The 26,280-nt window shown below is 37.1% G+C and overlaps 1 pseudogene; it reads left to right on the forward strand.

Moving 5' to 3' along the window:
- The first annotated feature begins 246 nt into the window (after positions 1 to 246).
- Positions 247 to 14,875, forward strand: LOC127435953 (UDP-xylose and UDP-N-acetylglucosamine transporter-like; annotated as a pseudogene).
- The last annotated feature ends 11,405 nt before the right edge of the window (positions 14,876 to 26,280 follow it).

Consider the following 26,280-nt stretch of genomic DNA (forward strand, 5'->3'; position numbering starts at 1 on the left):
TTATTTTATTTTATTTTATTTTATTTTATTACATTACATTACATTACATTACATTACATTTGGATGAATATTTCGCTTTGTCTTGACTAGAACTAAAAATTTGAATTAACCTAGTTGCCGTTTTTTTCGTGTTGCTGGGAAACGAAGTTTTTAGTTGAATGAGGTTCCATTCTAATTAAGAGATAAAAAACTACAAACACCAGAATGCGCAGCTGCGCAAGCAGGAAGGCGTGTCTGTAAGCCGGTGGACGTGTATGTTGAGAAGTCTCACTAGTAGAGCAGCAGGAATATTTGCACATACCAATTTGCCAACATCTGTATAACTGAAAAGCAGAAACAAGTATTGCGTCTACTTCTTTTAACTCTTTAAAAATGAATACTCTCTTTGCGATCACTTTGGTGTTTGTTGCTGTAGCAATGTTGTGTTTTTGGAACTTTTGGTGCGGTGAGTTGCGTGTCTCATAATGGTGTATTTAATGCATTTAAACTTTGCTTATGTTGTCAAGTCTCAGCTGTATACCTTTCTCTGAATTGCTCATTTTACAAGGAGTTCCCTGGATGTGGAAATATTGTCACATTCGCCCAGTTTGCCTTCATTGCATTGGAGGGATTCATTTTTGAGAACAACTTTGGACGTAAAAAGCCACAAATTCCCATCAGGTTATATGTGCATTCATTTCATTTGTAGAATTCACATGCCTTTGTGTGTGTTTTTCCTTTAACAGTTTGTTTTGGCTTTTGTGACCAGGTAAAAAAACACTAACACCTGGATGACTTGCCAAAATGTGCAGTATACAATTTTTATTTTATTTATTTGTTTGTTTGTTTAATAGGGACAATGCACGTTAATGAACATCAGTATAAAAGTACAAGATGTAAACATGCTTACATCCATAGTCCCTAGGCAGGTAACAAAAACAGAGACATTACAAGTGATAATATACAGATACAAATATACAATACATAAGTGACAACATACAGTTACAGATACACCAGACTCAAGTAGAGAGAGGCAATATACATTGTGCAACATGCCAAGTTAAAAGTGATCACAGATCTGGTTTTCCTTAAGCCATTGTTTAAGTTGAATCTTAAAAATGGAATACGTAGAGCACTCCCTTATTGCAAGTGATAGACTGTTCCAATATTTACTTCCCTTTACTGACAGCACTGTTTGTAGAAATGTGGTGCTCTTTTGTGGCACCTTACAGTCCCGTCTAGAGATGGCCCTGGTGCCAATGCCATTGTTAGCCCTCTGTTTAATGAATTCATTTAAAGGGGGTGGGGCAAGCCCTTGCAAAACTTTATATATAAAACAAGCATATTTTACACAATTATAATTTTCAAAGCTCAAAAGATTATATTTTTCCAAAATGTTACAATGATGAAATGAGAGTGTGTGTTTTTTGTGTTTTTTTTTTTTTTTTTTTAATAAAAAACTTTTATGGCTTTCTTAAAAAGTGATTCTATTGATTTAAGTGTCATACAACCTGTAAATGACAACCTAGTGAAGCAATACTCAATGTGTGAAAAAATCATTGAGTTTAGAAACATCTTGGTGGCATTAACTGTCAAAAATGGCCTAATTTGCTTAAAATTTTGTTAATTAAATTTGACGGTGTTTGACACCTTTATCACATTACTTTTAAAGGTTAACCCTTGTGCATCAAATTAAAAAAGTTACTCAGAGGTCCTTAGAGGACAAAAATGTCCACGTCAAAAAACTGCCATAATAATATTATATATTAAAATTATTTTCCACTTTCACTGACATAGATTTTTTTAACCAACATCAGTCTTGATCATAACTACCAAATATTCATTCATTTAACCCTTTAAATGCCAGTTTGTTTACATAATGCCACTGTTGTTTTTTTTTACACACACACACACACACACACACACACAGTACACACTCTGACATCCATACCAACACACCCACACAATTTTAGCTGCATCATTTATTCAGTTGTCCTGCATTGCTCTATAATACAGCAAACAGAAAATAGGAAAAAAGCATGTATTTGCTCCATAGGCTAAACATGAGAAAAATGGCACCATCTGGTGGAAAATATATATATATATTTTTTTTAAATTTTGAAGCAAGGGCTCCGGAATGAAAGCATAATATCATAGAATTCATGATTTTATGCTTTAATGGCACTGGGATCAAATATTGCAGTTTTAATGGGTTTCAATGGGGACATTTTTGTCCTGAAGGTCCTGAGTGTAACTATTTTGTGTACACAGTGTATTAATGATGTATTATAGGAACTGAGATTGAAATATCAAAATTCCTCCAAAAAATACACACCTTTGGCAAAATTAATGCCATTGGCATTAATACAGTCAAAATGATAGAAAAAACAAAAATAAAAAAAACAAAAATGTCCTGAAGGTAACACAAGGGTTAATGTAGAGTCCAATGTGACCCCAAGATACTTGAGCTCATTTACAATATCAAGCTCCTCCCCTCTCAGGAACACATTAGAATGTGTCACTTCTACTGGTTGTTTTGTAAACATCATACACACCATTTTTTTTTTTTTTTTTTTTGCATTCAATAGTAGACATGATTTAGTAAGCCAGTCATGCACATGGGTCATTGCAGATGTGAGAATTAAGGATGACTCTTCGATGTCATTTGCACATGTAAAAGTTACTGCATCATCTGCATACATTTGAAAAGTGACATTTTGACATGCATTAGGTAGGTCATTAATATAAAGTGTTAAATAAAATTGGTCAAAGAATAGAGCCTTGTGGGACCCCCCTAAAGTTTGTCGTCAACACACACACACATCGCTTTCTATTGGAAAGATATGGTTTCATCCAAAGAATAGCTTCTTTGGAAAAATTAAAGTGTGTTAATTTAGATAAAAGAACCAGGTGGTCGACGGTATCAAATGCCTTCTTTAAGTCTAAAAAGACAGCGCCAACACAGGCACTCTTATCCAGTAAACATTTGACTTTTTCTACAAAGACACAGTTTGCTGATTCTGTGGAATGGTGGGTACAGAACCCAAACTGCATAGGATGCAGAGGGGTGTAGCCTTTATTTAGGTGTTTAGTCAGTAGCTTTGCTACCCATTTCTCAGCAACCTTAGATATAACTGGGAGTATGGAGGTAGAGTTATATATCGGTTTTACCGATTAATCGGTGCCGATAGTTGCTATTTGGAACTATCGTTATTGGAAAAAATCTATGCCGATAATTGCTGATATTTTATTTTTATTTTCTCTTTTTTTTTTATTCCTTATAAATGAATCTCATCTGGTGAAATAAATACATACAAAACTGTTTATGTGGTGAAAATATAGGCTATGAAAAGTTACGTATATTCTAAGTTTTCGGTAAATACTTACATTGAGCATTATAACGGAGCCAAGACTCCATTTCAAAATAAAAGTCCCTGATGTGTTTCGGGCTTGTTTATAGTTAAAAGTCCCACGTTAGGGGCCTGGGTATCTCCGTGGTAAAATACGCTGGCTACCACCACTAGAGTTCGCTAGTTAGAATCCCAGGGCGTGCTGAGTGACTCCAGCCAGGCTTCCTAAGCAACCAAATTGGCCCGGTTGCTAGGGAGGGTAGAGTCACATGGGGTAACCTCCTCGTGATCGCTATAATGTGGTTCGTTCTCGGTGGGGCACCTGGTGAGTTGTGCGTGGTTGCTGCGGTGCATGGCGTGAAGCCTCCACACATGCTATGTCTCCATGGCAATGCATTCAACAAGCAGTGCGATAAGATGCGCGGGTTGGCGGTCTCAGACGCGGAGGCAACTGGGAATCATCCTCCGCCACCCGGATTGAGGCGAATCACTACGCCACCATGAGGACTTAAAAGCACATTGGGAATTGGGCATTCCAGATTAGGGAGAAAAGGGGAAAAATTCAAAATAAATAAATAAAGTCCCGTGTTATGCACTAAATCTTCATTTCACTGAATTTTATTGGGATTTGGTTGCACAATAAACTAGGGATGTGCAAAACTAACAATTTTTATAATCGACTAGTCGGTCGGTTGTTTAAACGACTAGTCAACTTGTCGTTGTTTAAGATAATAATTTAATATAAGGGCTCCATTATGATCACATAACCCTGATCAGACGCGTTTCAGAAGGATATATGGATGCTAAGCACAGCATTTCAACATGGTAACTAATGGTTATGCAATAAATAAATAGGCTATATACCTATAACATCTTATTGCACAAAACTATCATAGTAGAAAAAATAAGAAAGTCTTCAATACAGAGCGGCACAAAACCACTTATGCGCTTTAATGTAAACAGAGAGCTTGGGAGTCTCAAGGCAATCCTCGCTGCGCACTTAAAAGTGGATAGATAACACAGGTACATATCTATACATATCATGACAGCAATCAGTTTATACATATTTTACTTCAGCTATTAAGCAGTTTCAGACAGAATCAGCAAAAGACTTTAATCTCTCCAAAGAACCTCACAGCAGAGGATTTAGCACCTGACAGTGATCATCCTGTAATGCATTGTTAATGCGTCGATTTGATGGCTGAAACAGCAGTGGTGCATAAATGGACTAAACCAAAAGCATTAAAGAGATGAAACTTCTTTACTGTTCTGACTGTTATTCACTTTAAAGCACAATAAGCTATAATCACGCAAAAATGCTCTCCAACAATTTGCATCTCTCAATTAATTTGAGAATTGCGTCTCCCATTAAAACCACCACCACTAAAATATGAATGTTAGTAGTCGACACCACTAATCGGCTAGTCAATTTTTGGACGACTAGTCGATTAGTCGACCACCATGGCACATCCATACAATAAACTGCTTTTGGGATTTTATTTATATTTCTAGAAATCGATAAAAAAAAAACTAGCTATCTTTTCCACCACCTTAGTTATTGGTATCGGCAAAATCCACTATTGGTCGACCTCTAGAATACAACAGAACACACTGTGTGAAGTACAGTCTGTGCACAATGCAATATGGTTAACTTTTAGACTGTATTTTGTTACAGTCCTTGTGCTTTAAATCGAGTCTTACATGATCTTTGATGTTTTTCTCCTCTGCAGTAATTATGTGATCATGGTGACCATGTTCTTCACAGTTAGTGTGATCAACAACTACGCTCTCAATTTTAACATCGCTATGCCCCTGCATATGATCTTCAGATCCGTGAGTTTCACACACTCGGCAGATGAAGGACATTTTCGTGAATTTCTCTCTGAATTAATTATCCAACTTGGATTTAAAGCTTCTAACTTCTCTTGTTTTGATCCCAGGGATGTCTCATAGCCAATATGATTCTCGGTATTATCATCTTGAAGAAAAGGTACGCTGAAGTTTCTGCTCAAAGCCATTCCTTTCAGTTTTATTTTTTTACATGTAGTAGAGTCTCATTATTATTTTACTCCTAATGCAGATATTCCAGTAGTAAATATCTCTCCATCGTGCTAGTGTCTGTGGGCATTTTCATCTGCACTATCATGTCGGCCAAACAAGTGGTACGTTTTTCCCTGTATATTTTATTTATGTCTAAATTGATGAGATATAAAGTTGATTACCACAAAAAATATTTTCGTTTATTAACTCCTTAAACTCTATGGACCTGCCTGCGCTATATTGCAAAAAAGGTTTACATTTAAAATGTTAAAATCCCCATGTACATAAGTCAGGGATGTGAGGTATCACTTGAAATCTGAACGTTTCAGCGATAACCTCACTTCTGCATTTGTTACATAAAATAACAAAACAAGGCCTCAAAACATTCGTGTTGCAAATTAGCGCCCCCTTGAGATAATGGGGTAGAAATATTTATATGAAAATAAAAGTCTTTCACATAGCACCTAAATAGACAAGTCATATATCAAATGAAATCTCTCATTCGCATTGTTGCCCTAATATCACAGTTTAAAAGATTTTCAAAAGAATCACAAAGTGAAATATGATTTCTGAAGGTCATCAAATACAAACGTCTCTGTTGTCCTCCAGTAACTGCTGCTGTAAGACAAAAACTTTATATCTGCTTTTACCTTAGGAAGTTATCTAAAAATGAGCCATTTTTTACTTGTCTGTGAGCTTGCTTGGCTGAATAATCCAATGTTATATCTTAGATGTCCAGAACAAGATATGTCATCTAGAAGGAAAATCATGCATAAACAAATCATCAGAAAAATATGTTTTTGACTATCTATTAAATGTTATATATCATCAGGATCTCAGCTTTCTAATGACACCAATATCGAGCTTCTAGTCCACTCAGAGGCCGAGATATTCATTGAAACAATGAGGGTGTTGCTTGAACTGAAAATTAGACTGAATGTCTATGGACGAGCACATCTGTGAGGGCTAAAATGTGTTAGAGCGCCACCTACATTTCAGATCTGTATGTTGTGGTGGAATGTTTTAGAGGAAATAATATTCTTTTATAGTGCTTGCTGCCATCTAGTGGAATAAAATGAGACTTTTCAAAGTGAGGTAGAGTGAACAGAACCAGAGACTTTTTTATTTTTATTTGGGCTGTTCTCTGAAAAATGAGACCAGTTATTTGCAATTAGTCCTCAGTACGTGTGAATGGTGAGCCTTTAATTTTTAGTGTGAAAAATCACGGATGGCCGCCCAAAAAGGCACCAGTGTATAAGAGGTTAAAAAAAAGAAGCTGCAAAAATCATAGTTACAGTGAGGCGCTTACAATGGAAGTGAATGGGGCCAGCTCAAAAACGTTAAAATACACACTGCTTCAAAAGTATAGCCACAAGACTTAAACATTGTACATGTTAACATGATTTTAGTGTGAGAAAATTGCTTACCTTTTCTGTTTAAAATTATATCCAATATTGCAACTTACCTGATGACATGCCGCCGGTAAACCATGTAATCTGGTAAATGCCGTATTGCAGAATTTTATGGCACTAAAATCACGTTAACACATATAATTATTTTGAAACGGTGTGTATTTTAATGTTTATCAACTGGCCCCATTGAGCTTAACTCAATCCTCTGAACTTTAATGCTTATTGTCCCAGATGGATGAATAATTAAATAAATACTGAACTTGTTTATTTATACTTTTTCGATGCATCTAAGACGTCAGGTTTGATGTTTGTAATGTAGAACGTTGAGAAGGGGGCCACAGAGGAAGATGGAGTTCATGCATTCCTGCATTGGCTTCTTGGTAATGTGCACACTACACTGTTTCATTGTTTTGGAGCAAGTGTACAGAATGAGTGGGGTTGCCTTTGATAAAGTCATGTTGTCATATCACCTTAGACATATCAAATCTGATAAATAAATATGGGTTTTGTTTCAGGTATCGGGATGCTTACTTTTGCCTTGCTGATGTCTGCTAGAATGGGCATTTTCCAAGAAACTCTATACAAACAGTATGGCAAACACTCCAAGGAAGCTCTGTTTTACAATGTGAGTAGCTTACAATGCTGCCTACAGATGCTGCTGTTGTATTCAAGAGTATTGAGTCATCACGTGTCGGTATCTGGGATTTAAGTGTGTTTTTTTTTTTACTCTCTTTCAGCACTGTCTGCCGTTACCAGGATTCCTCTTGCTGTCAAGTGACATCTACAAACACGCCGTGCTCTTCAGTCAGAGTGGTAAGTCTGATTATACAGTATATTGAATAAATAAAAATTAAATTAGCTTTCTATAGCAATAGAGCGCATCAGTGTCCGCCCACTTTTTCAGCCGTCTTGGCTACGGAAGTATTTTACCTTTTAATTTTTTCCACAGAGATTTCATAAAATCCTTCATTCAAAAGTTGTAAGCCATGAATCAAACCAACCAGCTCCGAGGTGAATCACAACATTACTACGATCCCATGAAGCATTGCGAATTACTTAATCGAATTAAAAACGATGGACAAAAGTAAAACTTTTGATTTAAAGAATAGAAACAATATATTTTAAGTTTGTTGCAAAATATTCAGATATATACTAATATATAAGTAGTTATATAAGAGAGTGTAGGGAAAGCGACTCGACTCTGATTGGTGGATTTCTTTTCAGGATTATGGGTATTGTAGTTCTTGACCACAAATTGTGCTATTAAACGGGTTTTCGATTAACAACCTCTGAGCTCATGGTAGTTTTGTCTTTAAAGGTTTATAAGTTACCGTTAAAAATCAGTTTGCCGGGGCCTGGGTAGTTCAGCGAGTATTGACGCTGTCTACCACCCCTGGAGTCACGAGTTCGAATCCCAGGGTGTGCTGAGTGACTCCAGCTAGGTCTCCTAAGCAACCAAATTGGCCCGGTTGCTAGGGAGGGTAGAGTCACATAGGGTAACCTCCTCGTGGTCGCGTGGTGAGTTGTGCGTGGATGCCGCGGTGGATGGCGTGGGCCTCCACACGCGCTATGTCTCCACGGTAACTCACTCAATGAGCTACGTGATAAGATGCGCGGATTGACATCTCAGACACGGAGGCAACTGAGATTCGTCCTCCACCACCCGGATTGAGGCGAATCAGTACGCCACCGCGAGGACTTCCAAATTGGGGAGAAAAAGGGGAAAAAATCCAAAATTGCCTATGTAGAAAATGAATGGAATTTTTACTTTCGAAATCCGACTTTTGCGCTCTATATGCTAAAGCCACGAAAAATAAACAATATAATGTAATATAATATAATAAAAAAATCTTAGCACGGTTTGGCTTTCTGAAATGACAAATTCTATCCAAATGTCTTATTATCATTGTTTTGGTTCTTTTGATGGCTGTCTCTCAAAGCTCCGGTGGAAAGCCCTGTGATTGGTCAGTCCATGCCGGTCATGTGGTGTTACCTATTGATGAACGTTGCCACCCAGTATCCTTTCAGATTTATACACCGTGTACAGTATATTATTATTTATAAAACTGTCATTGGACATCAAGTGGCGAATAATTGTATTTATTTATTATTATTATTGTATTTTTTTTATCTTTCCCCTTTTTCACCCAATTTGGAATGCCCAATTCCCAGTGCACTTTTAAGTCCTCGTGGTCGATTAGTGATTCGCCTCAATCCGGGTGGCGGAGGATGAATCCCAGTTGCCTCCGCGTCTGAGACCGTCAACCCACGCATCTTATCACGTGGCTTGTTGAGCGCGTTGCCACGGAGACATAGCACGTGTGGAGGCTTCACGCCATTCACTGCAGCATCCGCGCTCAACTCACCATGCGCCCCACCGGGAACGTACCACATTATAGCGACCACGAGGAGGTTACCCCATGTGACTCTACCCACCCTAGCAACCGGGACAATTTGGTTGCTTAGGAGTCCTGGGTGGAGTCACTCAGCACGCCCTGGGATTCGAACTAGCGAACTAGTGAACTCCAGGGGTGGTAACCAGCATCTTTACCACTGAGCTAAAAAACGTTCTCGAATCAGACGCACTGCTTTTGACGTCAACAACAAAAGATATGGGAAGCATTTTCTTCGCCCTTTTAAAAGTTAATAAGCCTATTTATCTTGCTATCCTAACTATACATGAATATTTGGTTAGTTGCATTTTATTATTTGCATTTTGCATTGTTTTTCCTTGCTGTCTGTGACCCTTCTTAGTGTATAATGAAAGTAGCGAGAAAGTAGTTTGTCCTTAGCCATATTCCCAGATACGTTTGTATTCGCGGTGTGTTCATTCTGACGACAGAGTTCGCGTCTCTCACGGTTACGCTGGTGGTGACGTTACGCAAGTTCCTGAGTCTCATTATCTCCATCCTGTACTTCCGGAACCCCTTCACGGCCTGGCACTGGGTGGGCACAGCTTTGGTGTTCCTGGGAACGTTACTGTACACGGAGGTGTTGTCCAGCATTCTCCGGGCAATCAAAGGAGAGAAAGCAGATAAAAAGAATGAGTAAACTGTACAAGAAGACCAGTGAAATACCTCATTAACTATGTGTGAATGTTGTGTAACATTTCATTTGAAAGTTATTGCATTCATTGGGGAGCTCTAAAAGGGATAGTTAACCCAAAGATTTTAATTTTATTTGACCTCATGTCGTTTCAAACCTGTGTGACTTTCTTCTGTAGTGCACAAAAGGGCTGTCAAGCTTCAGAATGACTAAAAAACACCATTAAGATTTCTTGAAAGTAGTCCTATGCAACTTGTGTGCTGTATTGCAAATCTTCTGAAGTCATATGATAGCATTGTGTGAGGAACAGACTGTAATTTTTCACTGAACATATTTGGCACGTTCACGAGTGGCAATGTCCTGCAATAAATTGGTTGATCCAGTTCACAAACCCGTCTGAATGATTCATTCATGAATTGAACTCGTTGATTTTGTGACTTAGTCAGAGTGATTAACAGCTCACTGTAGGAGATCATATTTAAATTTGCACTCGATCCTCCCATGTTCATATTATTTAAAATATATATATATATATATATATATATATATATATAACTGGGGAAACTTAAATTAACTTGAGTTGAGTTTACTCAACTAAAAATGTGTCTTGTCAGCTTTACTTAATCCATTTGTACTGGGACAACATGAATATTTTTTGTTTGGTTAAGGTTAACTGAAACTGGTAGAGGATTTCTAGTTCACAGCATGCTTTGCATGGGACTCGACGGGGATAGTAAACGTTAAAATTAAGTATAATTTCATGCATCTTTGTGCAAGATAAATATAAAGAAGAATTTCTGTTATGTTGTAGTTTTGGGGGTTACCATCATGGTGAAGAGTGGAGCTTGAGCTAGGTTGAGGACCAATACATTTTGAGTGCTTTATCCATTGAGCAATTGCTGTGCCAACCAGAGCAAAGAGATCAAGTTTCACTCAGTAGTGCTTCCCAACAGGATGTATTTAGTATGCTAACATTTCCTGTCACTAGCTAGCATATCACAAAAAGTTCCATTTGCATTATTTTGATATGTTGAATTTTGTTGGGTTTACTTGATTCAGGTATGTTCCCTCTACTTGAAGTATTTAAGTTGAAATTGCATGGTAATTTGAATATAAGAAAACACATTTCAAAAATGTGGAACCACTGTCCATGACTGAATCAAGTTCAGCCAAAGAGGTTTTTTTTGGAGTGCCCAAAACTGCTTTTTTTATTTTATTTTTATTTATTTTTTAAGGCATTTATGGTACTTTTGAGTCCTTTTTGAAGAATGAAATTCTCAGTCCCCGTTCATTGTAGCCACATGGAAAAGAGCGACTTGTAGGAATCTTAAAAATTCCTTCTTCTGTGTTCAATAGAATAAAGTCATACAGGTTTGGAATGACATTAGAGTGAGTAAATGATGATGGAATTTGTAATTTTGGGTGAACTATTCCTTTAACAATACTTTGAGCCAACTTTCTGATCTATTTTTGAACCATGAATAAGTTATATTGTGTGTTATACAGTGTGTGTGTGTGTGTGTGTGTGTGTGTTATACAGTGTGTGTGTGTGTGTGTGTGTTATTCAGTGTGTGTGTGTGTGTGTGCGTGTTATACAGTGTGCATGTGTTATACAGTATGTGTGTGTGTTATACAGTGTGTGTGTGTGCATGTGTTATACAGTGTGTGTGTGTTATACTGTGTGTGTGTGTGTGTGTGTGTGTGTGTGTGTGTGAGTGTGGTCAGGTTAAAGTGGTTTACGAGGACTTTTTTTTAGATTACAAACTGGTAATTACAAGTGTATTATGCTATAAATGTGGTTTATGAGGACATTTCTAGTGTCCCCATAATTCAAATCGCTTAACATACTAAACGGTGTTTTATTGAAAATGTAAAAATGCAGAAAGGTTTCTGTGAGGGTTAGGTTTAGGGTTAGGGTTAGGGGATAGAAGCTATAGTTTGTACAATATAAAAATCATTATGTCTGTGGAGAGTCCTCATAATGATAGCAAAACCAACGTGTGTGTTATACAGTGTGTGTGTGTTATACAGTGTGTTTGTGTTATACAGTGTGTGTGTGTATGTGTGTGCGTGCGTGCATGCGTGTTTGTGAGTGTGTGTGTGCGTGCGTGTTTGAGTGTTTGTGTGTGTTTGTTATACAGTGTGTGTGTGTTATACAGTGTGTGTGTGCGTGCGTGTTTGTGAGTGTGTTTGTGTGTGTGTTACAGTGTGTGTGTGTGTGTGCGCGTGCGTATTTGTGAGTGTGTGTGTGCGTGCGTGTGTGTGCGTGTTTTCTTTCTCTGTTAGCACAATCCAAGACCTTTCTTAAGTGCAAAGATTAGTCTAGGTTTGATCTTTGTTGAGGTAGGAACCCTGTTTTGGTCTCTGGAACCATTTTTACATTAAGAAAATCTACCTAGATCTAATTTATCATGTCAAGATGACTGATAAAATGATGAAATCTGTCTAATTTGTTACCAGATTTGGCACTTGTTGCTACTGTACAGGGTTTGTTAACATGATTTCTCTAAAAGTTATTGGTATTTATTTCATTTTTTTAAAGTTTAAAGCACCAAAGTGGCTCTACTTTTTACGTGTCTTTATTCAGCTGTAATAATAAATTATTTATACTATGATCAGTGGGAACATGTAGATGCTTCACACTAAACCCCCCCCCCAAAATTCAAGCCAAATCTACGCCCTTGGTTACAGGGCATTAGTGCTTCAGTCGGCGAGTATCAGGATGAGCTAAAGCAATATTTTAGAAAATATGTATAGATGATATATTCATAAGGCGGGCATTATTGTTATTCATGAGTTGGTTGTGTAAGGATTGTTTCAACAAGGAAACTCAATTATTATACACAACTTACTTGTTTTTAACCTTACACAAGCTGAGGCCTTATAAACTGAAGGAAATCTTCTATATGAATTGTCTTGTGTTTCTTTTTCCTTTGAAAATGTAGTGTTCTAGAACCTGAACTGCTATTCTCACTAACTAAAATTCACCTAGCTAACCATTGTTTCTGCCAAAATACCAAAGTTACTAAAAGTCTTGTTTCTGCTTTCATTAATAAATTAATGTGGAAACTTATTCAGATAGTGTAAGGAGTGCTTTCAGAATATTTGTCGTTTTGTTTAGTATATTTTTGTATTGATTCCAGTGGTGGCTAATACCACTAACACTAATTTAAGAATCGCTGGAATAAATATGATATTAAGGTAGAAACGTTGTAATTTTTGGAAGGGATTACTTGTAAAGAAACTCAAAGCTGCAAAAGAAAAAAAGGGAACCAGCAAAAAAAGGGTTTGCCATTTTTTATTTTGTTTCATTTAGATTATGTGACGCATTACTTTTTTTCTTAATGTTAATTTAAATTATTACTTAAAGTATTATTATTATTTTATACTATTCTTATTATTATTGTCAGTGTTGGGAAGTTACTCTAAAAAAAATAATTAATTACATCTTCTACAGTGTAATTAGATTACTGTACTAATTACTCTGTCTGAAATGTAATTGCATTACTTAGTAATTACTTTCTAAAACCCTGATCAACCTCGACCAGATGAAAAATACAAGGATAGACATGAAACTGTTCTTTTAATTCTTTCAAATAAATCATATAAAATCAAATAAATTATTCATGAAGTGGCCAAAGAATTTAAAGGGGCGGCGTTAAATTAGAAAACATATATTTTAACATTAGACGTTAAATTTAGATTTTATTTTATATAGAATTGTTCTGTAGTCTATACAGTATTTACCGCAATTACATCATTAGTAACTGTAATTAAATTACTGCAAAATTAAGAGTAATCCCTTACTTTTTTCCAATGAAAAAGTAATTTAAATACAGTAATTAATTACTTAGTAATGCATTACACCCAACACTGATTATTGTACATAATATATTTTCAAAGTGGCCACAGCTCCTAACATGGCATTGTAAAAATGTAATTTGATAGGCCTATTAAAAAATAAAACTCTTTCACTAAAGTGAACATTAATGAATCGTTATCACATAAATGAATGCAGAGCCGATGGAGAAAGTGGCTGCACGTGCCGCCCAAAGAAGTGAGATTCCTCATTGTGCTGAAGTGGGAAGGGCTGCGTTCCCTACACTTTTTGGCTTCTGGTTGAACTGGATGTTTCAACAAACCCCTATGTTTTATGTTTAATAACTATCACATTAAACTGCAGAAATATATGTAAAACCCAGGAGTTATGGGGGAAACGGCAGCTTGTGCCACGTTACCTTTGACTCAGACGATGAGGAGGGGGTTACTGTCATGAAGGGCATTCGGGAAAGTTTACTGCACCAATAAACTTCATATAAGAGTTTTATCATGCCTTTATTATATAGCATCCACGCACAACTCACCATGCGCCCCACCGAGAGCGAACCACATTATAGCGACCACGAGGAGGTTACCCCATGTGACTCTACCCACCCTAGCAACCGGGACAATTTGGTTGCTTAGGAGACCTAGCTGGAGTCACTCAGCACACCCTGGGATTCGAACTAGCGAACTAGCGAACTCCAGGGGTGGTAACCAGCATCTTTACCACTGAGCTAAAAAACGTTCTCGAATCAGACGCACTGCTTTTGACGTCAACAACAAAAGATATGGGAAGCATTTTCTTCGCCCTTTTAAAAGTTAATAAGCCTATTTATCTTGCTATCCTAACTATACATGAATATTTGGTTAGTTGCATTTTATTATTTGCATTTTGCATTGTTTTTCCTTGCTGTCTGTGACCCTTCTTAGTGTATAATGAAAGTAGCGAGAAAGTAGTTTCTCCTTAGCCATATTCCCAGATATGTTTGTATTCGCGGTGTGTTCATTCTGACGACAGAGTGCGCGTCTCTCACGGTTACGCTGGTGGTGACGTTACGCAAGTTCCTGAGTCTCATTATCTCCATCCTGTACTTCCGGAACCCCTTCACGGCCTGGCACTGGGTGGGCACAGCTTTGGTGTTCCTGGGAACGTTACTGTACACGGAGGTGTTGTCCAGCATTCTCCGGGCAATCAAAGGCGAGAAAGCAGATAAAAAGACTGAGTAAACTGTACAAGAAGACCAGTGAAATACCTCATTAACTATGTGTGAATGTTGTGTAACATTTCATTTGAAAGTTATTGCATTCATTGGGGAGCTCTAAAAGGGATAGTTAACCCAAAGATTTTAATTTTATTTGACCTCATGTCGTTTCAAACCTGTGTAACTTTCTTCTGTAGTGCACAAAAGGGCTGTCAAGCTTCAGAATGACTAAAAAACACCATTAAGATTTCTTGAAAGTAGTCCTATGCAACTTGTGTGCTGTATTGCAAATCTTCTGAAGTCATATGATAGCATTGTGTGAGGAACAGACTGTAATTTTTCACTGAACATATTTGGCACGTTCACGAGTGGCAATGTCCTGCAATAAATTGGTTGATCCAGTTCACAAACCCGTCTGAATGATTCATTCATGAATTGAACTCGTTGATTTTGTGACTTAGTCAGAGTGGTTAACAGCTCACTGTAGGAGATCATATTTAAATTTGCACTCGATCCTCCCATGTTCATATTATTTAAAATATATATATATATATATATATATAACTGGGGAAACTTAAATTAACTTGAGTTGAGTTTACTCAACTAAAAATGTGTCTTGTCAGCTTTACTTAATCCATTTGTGCTGGGACAACATGAATATTTTTTGTTTGGTTAAGGTTAACTGAAACTGGTAGAGGATTTCTAGTTCACAGCATGCTTTGCATGGGACTCGACAGGGATAGTAAACGTTAAAATTAAGTATAATTTCATGCATCTTTGTGCAAGATAAATATAAAGAAGAATTTCTGTTATGTTGTAGTTTTGGGGGTTACCATCATGGTGAAGAGTGGAGCTTGAGCTAGGTTGAGGACCAATACATTTTGAGTGCTTTATCCATTGAGCAATTGCTGTGCCAACCAGAGCAAAGAGATCAAGTTTCACTCAGTAGTGCTTCCCAACAGGATGTATTTAGTATGCTAACATTTCCTGTCACTAGCTAGCATATCACAAAAAGTTCCATTTGCATTATTTTGATATGTTGAATTTTGTTGGGTTTACTTGATTCAGGTATGTTCCCTCTACTTGAAGTATTTAAGTTGAAATTGCATGGTAATTTGAATATAAGAAAACACATTTAAAAAATGTGGAACCACTGTCCATGACTGAATCAAGTTCAGCCAAAGAGGTTTTTTTTGGAGTGCCCAAAACTGCTTTTTTTATTTTATTTTTATTTATTTTTTAAGGCATTTATGGTACTTTTGAGTCCTTTTTGAAGAATGAAATTCTCAGTCCCCGTTCATTGTAGAAAAGAGCGACTTGTAGGAATCTTAAAAATTCCTTCTTCTGTGTTCAATAGAATAAAGTCATACAGGTTTGGAATGACATTAGAGTGAGTAAATGATGATGGAATTTGTAATTTTGGGTGAACTATTCCTTTAACAATACTTTGAGCCAACTTTCTGATCTATTTTTGAACCATGAATAAGTTATATTGTGTGTTATACAGTGTGTGTGTGTGTGTGTGTGTGTTATACAGTGTGTGTGTGTGTGTGTGTTATTCAGTGTGTGTGTGTGTGTGTGTGTGTGTGTGTTATACAGTGTGTGTGTGTGTGTGTGTGTTATACAGTGTGTGTGTGTGTGTGTGCGTGTTATACAGTGTGCATGTGTTATACAGTATGTGTGTGTGTTATACAGTGTGTGTGTGTGCATGTGTTATACAGTGTGTGTGTGTTATACTGTGTGTGTGTGTGTGTGTGTGTGTGTGTGTGTATGTGTTTTACAATGTGTATGTGTGTGTGTTTGTGTGTGTGTGTGTGTGAGTGTGGTCAGGTTAAAGTGGTTTACGAGGACTTTTTTTTAGATTACAAACTGGTAATTACAAGTGTATTATGCTATAAATGTGGTTTATGAGGACATTTCTAGTGTCCCCATAATTCAAATCGCTTAACATACTAAACGGTGTTTTATTGAAAATGTAAAAATGCAGAAAGGTTTCTGTGAGGGTTAGGTTTAGGGTTAGGGTTAGGGGATAGAAGCTATAGTTTGTACAATATAAAAATCATTATGTCTGTGGAGAGTCCTCATAATGATAGCAAAACCAACGTGTGTGTTATACAGTGTGTGTGTGTTATACAGTGTGTTTGTGTTATACAGTGTGTGTGTGTATGTGTGTGCGTGCGTGCATGCGTGTTTGTGAGTGTGTGTGTGCGTGCATGTTTGAGTGTTTGTGTGTGTTTGTTATACAGTGTGTGTGTGTGTTATACAGTGTGTGTGTGCGTGCGTGTTTGTGAGTGTGTTTGTGTGTGTGTTACAGTGTGTGTGTGTGCGCGTGCGTGTTTGTGAGTGTGTGTGTGCGTGCGTGTGTGTGCGTGTTTTCTTTCTCTATTAGCACAATCCAAGACCTTTCTTAAGTGCAAAGATTAGTCTAGGTTTGATCTTTTTTGAGGTAGGAACCCTGTTTTGGTCTCTGGAACCATTTTTACATTAAGAAAATCTACCTAGATCTAATTTATCATGTCAAGATGACTGATAAAATGATGAAATCTGTCAAATTTGTTACCAGATTTGGCACTTGTTGCTACTGTACAGGGTTTGTTAACATGATTTCTCTAAAAGTTATTGGTATTTATTACATTTTTTTAAAGTTTAAAGCACCAAAGTGGCTCTACTTTTTACGTGTCTTTATTCAGCTGTAATAATAAATTATTTATACTATGATCAGTGGGAACATGTAGATGCTTCACACTAACGTGCCGCCCAAAGAAGTGAGATTCCTCATTGTGCTGAAGTGGGAAGGGCTGCGTTCCCTACACGGGCTTTTTGGCTTCTGGTTGAACTGGATGTTTCGACAAACCCCTATGTTTTATGTTTAATAACTATCACATTAAACTGCAGAAATATATGTAAAACCCAGGAGTTATGGGGGAAACGGCAGCTTGTGCCACGTTACCTTTGACTCGGACAATGAGGAGGGGGTTACTGTCATGAAGGGCATTCGGGAAAGTTTACTGCACCAATAAACTTCATATAAGAGTTTTATCATGCCTTTATTATATAACATTAATTAAATAAACTCATTTTTTTATGCAGAACCTTCTCTGATTAATGTTTAAGTTGCATGACCGGCATGCAAACACTTTCTTTTTGCTTCAAATGCAAAGAAATACATTGCAACATAATTGTACTGATTTCGTAGAAATCTCTGATATGGCAATCTCGTTTAAAGGGTAAGATATTGGCTGTGGTAGAGGTTTTGTCAACAAAATGTCCTATAGAGCACATACTAGGTTAAATATAGACTAAAGGTCATGCTTGTTGAACTGTTGCATACAATAGAAAGCCAAAACGGTAAACTTACACATTACACGTACACACCTTTTCAAAACCTTCAGATTACCTATAGATATACTGTTGTGAAAACAGACCATGGTACTTTTGGTACAGCCATATACTTTACAAAAAAGTACCCTCACTTTACAAAAATACTGTGGGCTTTTGGACACGTACCTTGGTTGTACCTTGATATTTTTGGTACTGTGATGGTACTTTATTGTAAGTGATGGTAATGCAGGGTACTGCCATATTTTGTTAGTCAATGACCATATTGTTTTTGACATGTCCTTTGGCAATACCATGTTTTATTTAGAATATACCATGGTGTTCTTTGAATACCTTGCATTACCATGTTAATACCATGCTATATGAATATGGTTCAGTATTCATTCAGTACCATGGCATATGTCAGAGTACTGTGGTTTTACCATCTGATACCATCACTGAGCCATTGTAGCGCCACAGGGCACAATTTCCAGTAATGTACATAACAAGCATGCTGCATTTTGTTTTTAAAAAGCATTGAGAAACACAAAAGATTTGTCTGTGCTAGGTTCGATGACAACTAAAACTTTGATGATATTTAAACAGTCACTTTTCTGTGATCCATAGAAATTATGATTCAGTTTTCCTTGTAAAACTCAAAAGAGCACATATGCTGATCAAATAAGCCTGTGTAATAATGCTACAATTTCCCTTACATTTTAAAGTTTTTTCTCATCGTGTACAGCTTTCAGAATGTGTCATTGATCGTATGAAGGAGTTTCCACATGTGGTGCGCCTGCAAGCTTCAACCAAACTCTGTACACAGTCACCCACTAGCCCTTCTGTAACCCCTCAGGTTGAACAGTTCCCCCCCAGGTGATCGCCACGTGCCCGTAATGCCCCATCCACCCTCATACGCCAGTGCTTTGGTCCCTCAAATTTTCTCAGAGCCGATAACACCATTAGTGCCCCTCGTACCTGTGACTGAGGATGCACCTGCACCACCTCCACCTGTAGAGTCTGCTCCATTACCTGCTCAACCTGAGGGTCTTTTAACTCCTCCACCAGGTGATGAGAATGCAGTTTTATGTCCACCTAGTGAACCTACATCTGCAACCTCACCCCAACCTGTTGATTTGCCTGCTGAACGCATAAATGTACCCTTGCAAGCGTCTAATGAATCAATAGATGCTGCTCTACTTGTGGACCCAACTAGTACATCTGTTGAACCTATTACTTCTATTACTGTGCCTGAAGCTCACCTTTTACATCCAGGCAGATGAGACGATGGATATTGCCACTCAGTGCCAACTTGTGCTTGTGCTGCGCTACATTGATGCCAAAAACAATGTGCAGGAAAGATTTTTTGAGTTTATCCCTCTGCAGTCAGCTACAGCACTAAAAGAGAGTCTTGCTGCCATCCTGCCTGAGGATCAGAAGAGTAAGCTCCTCTGCCAGGCATATGATGGAGACAGCGTGATGAGGGGTGCCACTGCAGGTGTTCAGAGGAAGATACATGATGTGTACCAAAATGCCCACTACATCCACTACTATGCACATCAGCTCAATGTGATAATGCAACAGACCTCTTCTCACACAGCCAAAGTGAGAATTTTTTTTTTCAGACCTTGGTGGATTTTCCAGATCACCCAAGCGCACATGTGTTCTTGATAAAGTAGTGGCCCATAGACTACCAACATCCAGCAATGTCAGATGGAACTTTCACAGCCGTGCCATCAATACCGTGTTTGAGCACATAGAGGACCTCATCCGCTGTTTTGAAAGCATACGAGACTCGGGTAACTTTGTCCCCATTACTGTCAGAGAGCCAGGAGCCTTCGCCATGCTGCTGGAGGATCAGGATTTTAGATTCTTTCTGCAACTTTTCCACCACATCATGCCACATGTGGACCTCCTCTATGCCAAACTCCAGAAGATGGACATAGCTTCGGTCCATATCAAGGGGAGCATCCAGCAGTTCCAGCAGGTAGTAACTGCATTCCTTCTTTTCCAATTGTTGTTTTTGTTGTTATTATTATTATGCTAAATTCTCTTTCTCCTTTGCAGAAATTCTGTCCATTCCATGGTTGACCAAAGCAGTGTAGGTGGTTCTCAGCCAGAAAAGAGGCGTCGGTCACTCAGTCCAGAGGTCCATGAAAGGATTGCAGCAGAGGTGAGTTTTTGTTATAGAAATCAGTCACAGTCTATGTTACACTGGAGTATAGTATATACAGGAGAGGCTGAATGCATTGGCTATGCTGTCAATGGAAAAGAGACTGGTGACTGAGATGACTGACTTTAACCAGAAAGTCATTGAAAAATTTGCAGGCCAGAAGGAGAGGAGGGCAAAATTTATGTTCAAGTAGTATTACTGGCTAGTGTTTAGGCAACATTACAGTGTGTTTTGTTTTTTGGTTTGTATTGTTTGTTATAACAGGACATTAAAATGTATATAATGAATATATTAATAGACATTAAATTGATTTAGCAAAAATTAAGGTTTTGGCATTAAAAAGTGTTAAATTTGATGCACTGCACTGGCATTAAGTGTTTTCCTTTGAGTTTTCAAAATATACGTTCACACTGATAATTTGATTGATTTACATTTAATTCAGTTCTTTAAATGTAATTATTTTCTAAGGTTTCATATATTTTTGGTGCTTTTAAATGGGTTAATATTGCTTTGAGTGGGTTTTGTGGTGTTTGCCGCCACTGCCTTTAAGTGTACCTGAACCAATGTCTGTCAGGCCAATGGCCTCACCTTACCCAGTTTCCATACCTGCCCCTGTTCAATCTCTTTTGGAGGAGTCTATGGTTCTACCCTCTCCATCCACCTCAGCTGTGGTTTTGTCTATTGAAACGCCTTCCATAGCGGAAATGCCTCCATCTTCCATTGAGGAACCCCCAGCTCTTTGTCTTCCTTCATGTGAGGAGCCTGTTATACCTCCTTTCCTAAAACCAGTGGGGTCTCTATTTCCACCACAACAAACACAGACCACAGGTGAGGCATGTTGTCCAGCTTATGGTTCATATTAGCTATTGTCATACCAGAGTCTTTCTGATGAATTTTCGACTGAACCAGAAAAATCTCCACATCTCTTTATATATGTACAGGTTTACTAAACTCAGTCTTAACGTCTCAGAAACTCAATCACATCTAGAAAATTAATGAGTTCCTCTGTGTTTTTTTCTGTTTGTGAAAGAGGAAGAGCTCAGGACACAGATCAAAGAAGAACTGCAGAAGCTTTTGAAAGAGGAGAAAAAGATGACTGTACTCAAGATTCGACAACAGTAAGAACAACTAAAGAGCTGACAACTCTAAAAACTGAACTAAAGATTCGACAACTATAAGAACAGAACTTACGATTCGACAACTGTAAGAACTGAACTAACGATTCGGCAACTGTAAAAACGGAACTAACGATTCGACAACTGTAAGAACGGAACTAAAGATTCGACAACTATAAGAACTGAACTAACGATTCAACAACTGTAAAAATGGAACTAAAGATTCGACAACTATAAGAACTGAACTAAAGGTTTGACAACTATAAGAACTGAACTAATGAGTCGACAGCTGTAAAAAGGAACTAACGATTCAACAACTGTAAGAACGGAACTAACGATTCGGCAACTGTAAAAACTGAATTAACGATTCGACAACAGTAAAAACGGAACTAAAGATTCGACAGCTATAAGAACTGAACTAACGATTCGACAACTGTAAGAACTGAACTAAAGGTTTGACAACTATAAGAACTGAACTAAAGGTTCGACAACTATAAGAACAGAACTTACGATTCGACAACTGTAAGAACTGAACTAACGATTCGACAACTGTAAGAACTGAACTAAAGGTTTGACAACTATAAGAACTGAACTAATGAGTCGACAGCTGTAAAAAGGAACTAACGATTCAACAACTGTAAGAACGGAACTAACGATTCGGCAACTGTAAAAACTGAATTAACGATTCGACAACAGTAAAAACGGAACTAAAGATTCGACAGCTATAAGAACTGAACTAACGATTCGACAACTGTAAGAACTGAACTAAAGGTTCGACAACTATAAGAACAGAACTTACGATTCGACAACTGTAAGAACTGAACTAACGATTCGACAACTATAAGAACTGAACTAACGATTCAACAACTGTAAGAACGGAACTAAAGATTCGACAACTATAAGAACTGAACTAACGATTCAACAACTGTAAAAATGGAACTAAAGATTCGACAACTATAAGAACTGAACTAAAGGTTCGACAACTATAAGAACTGAACTAACGAGTCGACAGCTGTAAGAACTGAACTAAAGGTTTGACAACTATAAGAACTGAACTAATGAGTCGACAGCTATAAAAAGGAACTAACGATTCAACAACTGTAAGAACGGAACTAACGATTCGGCAACTGTAAAAACTGAATTAACGATTCGACAACAGTAAAAACGAAACTAAAGATTCGACAACTGTAAGAATGGAACTAAAGATTCGACAACTATAAGAACTGAACTAACCATTCGACAACTGTAAAAACGGAACTAACGATTTGACAACTGTAAGAACTGAACTAAAGGTTTGACAACTATAAGAACTGAACTAATGATTCAACAACTGTAAAAACGGAACTAACGATTCGACAACTGTAAGAACTGAACTAACGATTCGACAATTGTAAAACGGAACTAACGATTCGACAACTGTAAGAACTGAACTAATGATTCAACAACTTTAAGAACGGAACTAACGATTCGACACTATAAGAACTGAACTAACGATTCGACAACTGTAAAAACGGAACTAAAGATTCGACAACTGTAAGAACTGAACTAAAGTTTCGACAACTATAAGAACTGAACTAAAGGTTCGACAACTATAAGAACTGAACTAATGATTCGACAACTGTAAAAAGGAACTAACGATTCGACAACTGTAAGAACTGAACTAACGATTCAACAACTGTAAAAACGGAACTAATGATTCGACAACTGTAAGAACTGAACTAATGATTCAACAACTGTAAGAACGGAACTAAAGATTCGACAACTATAAGAACTGAACTAACGATTCAACAACTGTAAAAATGGAACTAAAGATTCGACAACTATAAGAACTGAACTAAAGGTTCGACAACTATAAGAACTGAACTAACGATTCGACAACTGTAAGAACTGAACTAAAGGTTTGACAACTATAAGAACTGAACTAATGAGTCGACAGCTGTAAAAAGGAACTAACGATTCGACAACTGTAAGAACTGAACTAACGATTCAACAACTGTAAAAACGGAACTAATGATTCGACAACTGTAAGAACTGAACTAATGATTCAACAACTGTAAGAACGGAACTAAAGATTCGACAACTATAAGAACTGAACTAACGATTCAACAACTGTAAAAATGGAACTAAAGATTCGACAACTATAAGAACTGAACTAAAGGTTCGACAACTATAAGAACTGAACTAACGATTCGACAACTGTAAGAACTGAACTAAAGGTTTGACAACTATAAGAACTGAACTAATGAGTCGACAGCTGTAAAAAGGAACTAACGATTCAACAACTGTAAGAACGGAACTAACGATTCGGCAACTGTAAAAACTGAATTAACGATTCGACAACAGTAAAAACGAAACTAAAGATTCGACAACTGTAAGAATGGAACTAAAGATTCGACAACTATAAGAACTGAACTAACCATTCGACAACTGTAAAAACGGAACTAACGATTTGACAACTGTAAGAACTGAACTAAAGGTTTGACAACTATAAGAACTGAACTAATGATTCAACAACTGTAAAAACGGAACTAACGATTCGACAACTGTAAGAACTGAACTAACGATTCGACAATTGTAAAACGGAACTAACGATTCGACAACTGTAAGAACTGAACTAATGATTCAACAACTTTAAGAACGGAACTAACGATTCGACACTATAAGAACTGAACTAACGATTCGACAACTGTAAAAACGGAACTAAAGATTCGACAACTGTAAGAACTGAACTAAAGTTTCGACAACTATAAGAACTGAACTAACGATTCAACAACTGTAAAAACGGAACTAATGATTCGACAACTGTAAAAATGGAACTAAAGATTCGACAACTGTAAGAACTGAACTAACGATTCAACAACTGTAAAAACGGAACTAATGATTCGACAACTGTAAGAACTGAACTAATGATTCAACAACTGTAAGAACGGAACTAAAGATTCGACAACTATAAGAACTGAACTAAAGGTTCGACAACTATAAGAACTGAACTAAAGGTTCGACAACTATAAGAACTGAACTAACGATTCGACAACTGTAAGAACTGAACTAAAGGTTTGACAACTATAAGAACTGAACTAATGAGTCGACAGCTGTAAAAAGGAACTAACGATTCAACAACTGTAAGAACGGAACTAACGATTCGGCAACTGTAAAAACTGAATTAACGATTCGACAACAGTAAAAACGAAACTAAAGATTCGACAACTGTAAGAATGGAACTAAAGATTCGACAACTATAAGAACTGAACTAACCATTCGACAACTGTAAAAACGGAACTAACGATTTGACAACTGTAAGAACTGAACTAAAGGTTTGACAACTATAAGAACTGAACTAATGATTCAACAACTGTAAAAACGGAACTAACGATTCGACAACTGTAAGAACTGAACTAACGATTCGACAATTGTAAAACGGAACTAACGATTCGACAACTGTAAGAACTGAACTAATGATTCAACAACTTTAAGAACGGAACTAACGATTCGACACTATAAGAACTGAACTAACGATTCGACAACTGTAAAAACGGAACTAAAGATTCGACAACTGTAAGAACTGAACTAAAGTTTCGACAACTATAAGAACTGAACTAAAGGTTCGACAACTATAAGAACTGAACTAATGATTCGACAACTGTAAAAAGGAACTAACGATTCGACAACTGTAAGAACTGAACTAACGATTCAACAACTGTAAAAACGGAACTAATGATTCGACAACTGTAAGAACTGAACTAATGATTCAACAACTGTAAGAACGGAACTAACGATTCGACAACTGTAAAAACGGAACTAAAGATTCGACAACTGTAAAAACGGAACTAAAGATTCGACAAATGTAAGAACTGAACTAACGATTTGGCAACTGTAAGAACTGAACTAAAGATTCGACAACTGTAAGAACTGAACTAACGATTCAACAACTGTAAGAACTGAACTAACGATTTGGCAACTGTAAGAACTGAACTAACGATTTGACAACTGTAAGAACTGAACTAAAGATTCGACAACAGTAAAAACAGAATTAAAGATTCGATAACCGATATAAAGAACCGATATTTAGTAATTTTTTGTTTATGCCTTTTTGTACTTTAACTAAAATAGTGGTAATTATTGGTAGATATGATACTAAAAAATTATTTGACAGATTAAGCAGAAAAGTATAAATATCGGTTAAAAACATTGGCAAAACCGATCATTTCTAAAAAATGGAAGACAACTGTAATAAAAAGTATCGCCTTAAGAACTAATAGGGCGACCAAATTAAGTTAATAGTTTACAAACTGACTAGGACTTACTAGTCCATAGTGGGAACTTTACGTCCCAGTTTAAATAAGAACTTACGACCCTAAGACGTTTTCTGATGCAGTGAATTATGTGCGTATTGACTTTGTCTCTCTTTTGTCTCATACAGACTGCACAGTTCACTAAAATCACATCTGAAAATTACAAGAAAGGCTTAGAGGACACACACAACCGCTTTAGGTGAGTGTAACAGATCTTGTATGCTATGATTAGAAAGTTTTTTGTTTTCATATTAAATTGACACTGCAGGCTATCTCTCTCTATTTAGGAGATACCAAATAAAGTGTGATTGGATCAAAGTCAGATACTGAAGTGTTTGTGACCATGCCAAACAGGTAAATAGTGGAATTAAAGAGTGTTCTGTCAGAACCATTTGCTCTCAGTTTAGGTATACATGACTTGATTAGTCGTTATTTATTTACTTTTTATTTAACAAGACTTAGAATTACAATGAATGCACACTGTAAACATTTTCAAGTCACTAAATCGTGAACTTACATTTAATTGCTGCGC

The sequence above is a fragment of the Myxocyprinus asiaticus genome, chromosome 46 (genome assembly GCF_019703515.2).
Source record: "Myxocyprinus asiaticus isolate MX2 ecotype Aquarium Trade chromosome 46, UBuf_Myxa_2, whole genome shotgun sequence".
Lineage (NCBI taxonomy): Eukaryota > Metazoa > Chordata > Actinopteri > Cypriniformes > Catostomidae > Myxocyprinus > Myxocyprinus asiaticus.